General features: G+C 31.9%; 1 long non-coding RNA gene across 1 annotated transcript; it reads left to right on the top strand.

Moving 5' to 3' along the window:
* Window positions 1–4313: 4313 nt before the first annotated feature.
* LOC117319853 lies at window positions 4314–5802 on the top strand. Its single transcript, XR_004530851.1, has 3 exons — window positions 4314–4339; window positions 4998–5044; window positions 5674–5802. It is a non-coding gene; the product is annotated as an uncharacterized LOC117319853 (long non-coding RNA).
* The last annotated feature ends 2951 nt before the right edge of the window (window positions 5803–8753 follow it).

The raw sequence follows: 8753 nt of genomic DNA, 5'->3' as shown, positions 1-8753 counted from the left end.
AAAAAACTAACGCCGCTACGTATTCTAACTTCGATAGTTTGAAGTAGTTCCATGAAATCTCTGGTAATATTATCAAACCGGTCATTTCACACAACATCGAATAACAACTGGTTTCAATCTGTAATATTTATACAGTCTGTACCAGTACATCGCTACTGTCACTATACTATATGAACAGTGTTTACACTTATTTACACATAAATATGTGTGCCGTAATATTTACAGAACGTGTTATTTAACATTTAAACCACTGTGTATAATATCGTTATCCAACTAACCCAGAAGGAATATAGATATCGCCTTGTAAACTATCGTGTGTTTGTGTTGCCACGATTTCAAAACAGTCACGTAATGATCTAAAAATAATTTCCGCGCTAAATTTAGAGGGGGATTCCCAACTAAATCGAGTGGTCAAGCTGGACATAGGGATTGACTGTGAACATTGGATCAGCACAGAATCATAACTGGGAAGGAACAAAACGCGTACATTCAGTGAAAATTGCAACGTTTTTACCGTGATGCCCCTTTTAAATTGAATGCAAGCTGAATAAGTGGATGCATCTATTCAAATGACACATTTGCAGTCTTAGTATCACCAAAATGATTCAAACTGATATAATTTTGTTATCCGTGCTGAAACTGCGCATTTATTAATTACATCGTAGTTCGTTAATTTATTTCACCAGTAGTTTTACATTATAACCACCAGCATTAAAACTATGCCGTTTATCTTTTTTAAAGATATTTCTTGTTTTAATATAATATTGATGTTAGATTTTAATTTAGTTTGTCCTAGTCTAAGTCCAGATAGGATGACATCATCTAATTTATTGTGGCCATATAGTTTTGTCGTCTTAATAGGGTTTTTATATATATTTGCCCGAGGTTGTTGTTCTTATAATATTTTCTAATTTTCTTTCCGTTTAATTATATTGGTTGGTTATTTGATTGATTGATTGATTGATTGATTGATTGATTGATTGATTGATTGATTGATTGATTGATTAAGGAATAAACTTCAGTTTTGTAAGAATTACATCTATATCAATTCGTCATGTGTCAGTGCATTTCTGGCTTATCCGTTACCTTGGATATCTACATGAGATGGAATATATTCAAATTCTAAATCTTCTTGACGTAGAAATGACCATAATAATGGAACTGAAGTGGACATGTCTGCCAATGTTTTGGTTTCTATGGACCGGAGAGCAGAAAGATTATCTGAGAGTATGACTACTGGCCTAACCGACTTAGGTTGGTCATTTATTCTTCATGCTAATCATATCGCTATTAACTCATTGGAGTAAACCGAACAATTGTCCGACAATCTGATAGTTTAAAGATTATTATTAGATGTTTGCTCCTAGCCCTACTCCTAGTATATTGGATCTTTGATTTTTAGAACCATCAGTACAATACTTCGTGAAGTTTTGATACTTATCTTCTATGATTGCCATTGGTATTGGTTTAGCTCACACTGGGATAGTTTTCGTATTTGTAGTTTTCAAAATCTCATATTTAATCTCAGGTTCGCAAAGAAGCCATGGTGCCAAAGTGTTTTCAATTTTTTCGTGAAACAAGATTTGATCCAATTCGTGCTCCTTCAATGATTTGCTAACCTGATGATCGTATGCGAGTTTTTTGTTATTTATTTCTAAAATCCACACAATCTAAAAACAACACTACATCGGGTGCTGAGGGTATCCGGTGTCCGGTGGCGATAATTGCCGGTATATAGAGGTACCGGCTTGGGGAGGGATTAGTAACTGTACTTGGGAGTGGTGAACTGTACCTAGTCTACTTGAGGTAACAAAATAAGAGTTACCTCCTACACATTTACCTGGAAATTAATTAACATTAAAGTTATCACAGCAGTTTACCTTTGAACTTTTGAAACAAAATCAATAAAGGACATGATTTTTTCAATTGACATTTTAGATTAAAAACTGTACTCTGTATTACAGACAACATTCATACAATTACTATATTATATTATAAATATGTTTCTCTTTATTTTGTATTATGAAAGTTGAATTCACTTGGAATTGAATGCTGTACATTAATTAAAAAAACGAAGATATTCCTTTTTGGTTGGGACGTTTGTGTACATGAAGTGAGATTTGATTATATAATAAATTTCCCTGGCAAGAGGATGAGAATATGATGTCTTGATCGAATAAGGTATTCTGCTGAACAGTCAAGAAAAGGAGTTATATAAAAGTGGCATTGAAGCCTTAAACACCGCTGGTAAAAATGTATAGATACTGAAGGGGATTATGTTGAAAAATAATACGTTATGTTCGGCAAAATTCAAATCATTCAATACGAAGCTCACAATTTACCAATCAGCCCTCGTACCTCTCATGATGAGCCTGTTCTAAACCTACATGTAACGTATATACTTCTTACAATGACTCTTTTACATCTATACCTATATATACCTCTTACGATGACTCTTTTACATCTATACCTATATATACGTCTTACGATGACTCTTTTACATCTATACTTATATATACCTCTTACAATGACTCTTTTACATCTATACCTATATATACCTCTTACGATGACTCTTTTACATCTATACTTATATATACCTCTTACAATGACTCTTTTACATCTATACCTATATATACCTCTTACAATGACTCTTTTACATCTATACTTATATATACCTCTTACAATGACTCTTTTACATCTATACTTATATATACCTCTTACAATGACCATGTTACTTCTATACCTATATATACCTCTTACGATGACTCTTTTACATCTATACCTACAATGTATATATACTTCTTACAATGACTCTTTTACATCTATACCTATATATACCTCTTACGATGACTCTTTTACATCTATACCTATATATACCTCTTACGATGACTCTTTTACATCTATACTTATATATACCTCTTACAATGACTCTTTTACATCTATACCTATACTGTATATACCTCTTACGATGACTCTTTTACATCTATACCTATATATATACCTCTTACGATGACTCTTTTACATCTATACCTACATATACCTCTTACGATGACTCTTTTACATCTATACCTATATATACCTCTTACGATGACTCTTTTACATCTATACCTATATATACCTCTTACGATGACTCTTTTACATCTATACCTCATATATATACATACCTCTTACGATGACTCTTTTACATCTATACCTATATATACCTCTTACGATGACTCTTTTACATCTATACCTATATATACCTCTTACGATGGCTCTTTTACATCTATACCTATATATACCTCTTACGATGACTCTTTTACATCTATACCTCATATATACGTCTTACAATGACCATGTTACATCTATACCTATATACCTCTTACGATGACCTTGTTACTTCTATACCTATAATATAGCTTTAACAATGACGGTACCATATATTGACCTCCCCAATATAAGATATAGATTTTTCGATTTTAAATATAGGTGTCTCTATTTAAGTACAGATATTTGAATTTAATGGGCAATGGCCCAAACGGCTTTATGGTAAGCCATTTTGGAGTTTATCTATTTAATTTAGATATATGTATTTAATTCAAAACATATTTCTGTGTTTTAGATAGTTAGAAATATCTCGATTCTAAGTAGATGTGCTCTATTGAAATACAGATGTTTCTATTTTCAACTCCAATAACTGTATTCAAGAAATATATCTATCTAAAATAAAGATATCTGACTTTAAAAAGAGATAACTATACAGTATTTCAGATCTATACAGTGCTAGTTATCTATAATCTGAATAGAAATCTCTCTAATAAATACAGGTATCTCTATCTAAATACCGATATTTGAAAACGCTGGTCAATAGGCCTATCCAAACGACTCAATTATGGGAAGCCATGATAAATTAATTACAGACATCTCTATTTTATTGCAGACGTCTATTTAACTCGATTGTCTCTCCTTTTTTATATTAAAAAATATCTCTATTCGAAACAGAGAAATGTCTTATTCGATAAAGATATTTTCTAATTTAGAAACACATTGGCCTATCTGAGATTTAAAATAAATATCGTACCGTAGAAGAGGAGATACATCGTAGCTCTAACATGACATAACACGTACATAGTTAATTAAGAGAAATCTTGTTGGCTGTATTGTGAATTATTCAATTATATTGACAGGATACATATGAAATGGCTGTAAAAGTACATCGCGTAGACAAGGGAAAAAATCGGTAAAACATATTTTTCCAGTCCACTCGTCACATCATGAACAGGCGAATGCGCCTTCGAGCTCTTTTGCTGTGAAAAACAAAATAGTGCTATAACCTTTGACCTTAAGCCAAAGTCTGCAGGTGAGTTGTAAAATTTGGCTTTACATGTGCTATACGTCTACAAATATCAGTGATTATAGTATTGCCATGTAATGACAGCATCGTGTTTAACTTGTAATTACATGTAGGGATAGGTTCGTACAGGGTACATGTAAATATTATTATTATCAATATGTTTATTCGGGTAAAACGTTTTAAGGTCCTACTTAGGGGCATGTCTAGATTTATACATGTACCAAAAAGATAGTCAGAAATACCTATATATGTGCCGCTGTGGTCATAAACTGGTAATAAAATTGATCTTATCTATAAACTTTGCAAAACAATATAGCAACCCCAACACATGTAAGCTTTGGCAAGTCGTGTGGGTTTTAAACCTGTGATTAAAACTGTAATGCCTGTACATGTTTTTGTTTTGAATTCTAATGTGTACAGTTCATGTACCTAGTGCAAGTAGTGACAACAAATATACTGTGTCAGCTAGCTTGCTGGGAGATACAATGTATTTGCATAATGACTGTGCCATGTACATTCATTTCTGGATTAATATATATTAGAAATGACAAACAAAATATTGTACAACACAAACACAGGAAAAAGTGTATACCTGTGTATGCGTTAATGTGTGTTTTTTTTCTATATGCTGCAGATTCATTATGAATGCTTAATCACATTTCAGAAATAAGAATGGAAAGCAAAGAGTTCTATCACCATCTCCCAAAAGTGGTAAGAGAGCATCATTATAAAGATAATATGTGTCAATGTTAAGTGTGTTATAATGACATTGTTCAGAATACACATAAAACCATTTAAAAACAGTTATATGAAAAAAATCAATTACTTATTTTTATTATTACACTGTATATCTATGAATAACAATGATACAGATTTGTAGGTTAATCAGTTAACAGTAATGGTATTGATGTTCATAACTGAAAATAGGTGAATATGTCTTTAGAGCATAGATATATATAGTATCCGTACATTGTAAATGTACCATTGGTGTTTTTGGTTTGATGAAAAAAACTTTTATGTTTTGAGTTAAATGTATATTTTATCTGGGGGGTGGGGGAGAGAGCTATATGTTTCCTCTCTGTCTGTTTTGTTCTTATGTAGGTATGTAATAACAAAATTTGTTAGCACTATAGTAGCTTTATTCCTTGAAGAATGTTATCAAACTTCAAACAATGATATACATGTAGGACCATAACATCTGGGACAAGTTCAAATTTTGGGGTCAAGATCAAGGTCACTGACTATATTTAGCAGGGGCAGGTAGGGGACAAGTATTGCTTAATACCCAGAATGCTTGTTTATTTAGTAACTGAAGCTAAAATTGATGTGCATTATTAAAGGAACTACATGCCCACATCAATGGGTCCATCAGTGAGGAGACAATTAACAAACTACTGAAGAGGAAAGGACGAGAAGAGGAGATATCAAAAGTGAAATTTGGTAAAGAACAGACAGAACCATTAGCAGAGTAAGTCTGTCCATATATTTTTGTTGAATTTCTTGGAAATAATAATAGGATGCATACAGTCTTGAAAAGTCCTATAATTTTGCAGCGGGACACTTTAATTTTAAAAGATTTGAATTTAGTTTCGTCATTGAAAAATCTTGAATCCTTGGCTAATAGCCTTGAAAGTTCGTGAATATGCATTTTGGTGTTATAAAATGTAATTGCATGAAGACTTGAGTAAGGAAAAGTGCTTTTTATTTGAATTTATTTTAACCTTTGAAAATTCTTTTATCCTTGGCATGCGCAGCTAGCCTTGAAATGTCCTTGAATATGCCTTTTGTTACAAAGTGAAATTACAAGACATGAGTATAGGAAAAGTACATTTCATTTAATCAAAAAGGGGAAAATATTTCATTGCTAAATCTTGGTTTGTAAATTCAAAGGTGATGGGTTAAAGATGTTTTTTGACACAAACGTAAGTTTGAGTCTATGTCAGCGCTTTTGAGGTGTAGCTGACAAAATCTACGATGCCCTCTGGCGGATACTGCCTTGGCCAATCTAACCGTTGCTTTACAGTAACTCCGTAATGCTATGCAGTAAATATTTGTAAATATCGTAAATATTCACGATAAAAAATGACATATAGTAAAGTTCAGCTATAAAAAAATTACCTTTTGTTTTGTTGACACAAACGTAGACACAAACGTAAGTTTGAGTCTATGTCAGCGCTTTTGAGGGCTCTGGCGGATACTGCTGTTGGCCAATCTAAACGTTGCTTTACAGTAACTCCGTAATGTTATGCAGTAAATATTTGTTTAACTTCACGATAAAAAATGACATACAGTGAAGTTCAGCTATTAAAAAAAAATCACCTTTTGTTTTGTTGTATTTTAGAAGCTGACAGGACAATGTGTTTTTTTTGGCATCTTCGTTCGCTCTGACACAACTTCCACTGCCACTTCACAATCATATTCTATCGCAAAAAAAATAGTCCCGTGACTTATGGAGTCAAATGCAACACTGCAGTTTCGTTAGATATATGACAAAACAACAAAACCTCACAAATAGATAGTTTTCAAAGTATTTAATTTAAGTATGTTCTGTCGATGATACGTAAGAATATTTTTCCGCGTTGAACGCATTAGATTTCACGCGGAATGATACAATCGACTTTTCGCTGGCGCCATATTGCTGCTTACCTGTGACCCGGAAGAAAAATCTACTAACATCACGCTGAATTTTCATCATCGACATCTATGTGTTTTTTTTTCTTTGGTGGCATGTTACTGAATGGGTTATAATATTGATAAAGTTTCGTCGGAATATCGTTGTTATTTTGTACATTGAAAAATCACTCATCCAGCATCCGATTTTGTCCGCCATCTTTCAGTAATGTAAACAATAATAAAAGAAAGAGTAGGTGATCAAACCCAACTTTGAATGTCATTTTCTCACTGAAATATTAACTTGCATGTGATTGATGTAGTCTGCAGATGGTTAGATTATATAGATGTTTTTTTACGAAAGAAAAAACGTTGTCTATTCATCATGACAATATCACAACAACGGCAGTCGAGTACCATACGCATGTTTGCAAATAAAAAATTAAATAAATTCTCACTGAATAGGGTTTCGAAATGTCAAATGGACTTAGCTTGTGAATATTAATATTGACTTCGGATCTATTGATTATATCCTACGTAATGCACATGAAGTTTTTCGTTTACAGAACGCGTACCGCATTAACGTGGCTGTCTGCATGCAGATGTAGACGTCACTGAAAATTTCATCTCTAATTATAGCGACTGATTCTTTTTTTCTAATATTCGTGATGGTTTAAAAAAAATAGAAAATGATCTATCATTATCATTTGAAATATTACATAACAGTCGAAGCATATTATAAAAAAGAAAGGGTTCTACGATGTACATCTACATAGACCTTTATTATGTTTGGTGGAGTTTTGAACGCTTCAGGGACGGTTAAAGGGCAGTAACTCTTTAGAAAACACCATTTTTCATGGAAATGTACTGATTGCTAAATTTAACCAGAAATATTTAAAGGCAGTGGAAATGTTATATTCCTACATCTGCGGTTTTTTCTGTCTTAAATCATTTCAGCTTCTGAATTAAATTAACCTTTAAACTAATGCACAGTATAGTATTGATAAATCAATGCAAATAATTTATTCTAACTTAGATTTATTATTATTATTTAATCTTTTTTTCTTTACAACACCAGTACATATTATTTGAGAAGAACAGCAAAAATTACTAAGTTCATTATTCTTCTAAACAACAAAAATTTGTAAAACTTTTTTGTGTTGTGCATATATCCTATTGTGAAATAACTTGGCATGACTAAAGATAATAGTATTGTCTTGATGGCTGTTACATACTATATCATAGGTTGAGTTAAATAATTATTTTCTTCTTGTCAATTATGGTAAATGGTGAAAACACATTTTTTTCATTTAAATTGTTAAGTCGGTTTAATGTTCAAATTCAGATTAATTTAATTAAAGCAACTATTAATAATGTATATATGTGTTAACTTTTCTGACAAAGTCTTCAAGTAACCTGATTATATTTGACAGAGAATCAAAATAAGTAATTTTGTTGTTAAGAATAGTGGGCTTAGCCATTTACAACTGTTTAGATTCTACTTAATAAGGTTTGATTTTTAACATTTTGGCAAATTTATCTTATCAATATCCAATTTAGTTTTAAAGATAAGCAGTACTTCCATTTTTATGAAAATAAAAATTACTTCAGTGTTCTAATAATTTAAACACATGAACAATTGAAAGAAATACATTTGTATGAAAAGCATTCATAATGGACTTTGAAGAATGCTACTACATGTACAGTTCATCCAGTTTGGGCATTCGAACTACATTTTCATCTGACAGATGCTGCAGATTAAAAAAAAAACTCTGATTTTGAAATCGATGATATCAATACATATAGCTAC

Source organism: Pecten maximus, unplaced genomic scaffold (genome assembly GCF_902652985.1).
Source record: "Pecten maximus unplaced genomic scaffold, xPecMax1.1, whole genome shotgun sequence".
Classification (NCBI taxonomy): domain Eukaryota; kingdom Metazoa; phylum Mollusca; class Bivalvia; order Pectinida; family Pectinidae; genus Pecten; species Pecten maximus.
This window is presented reverse-complemented; position numbering and strand designations above follow the sequence as displayed.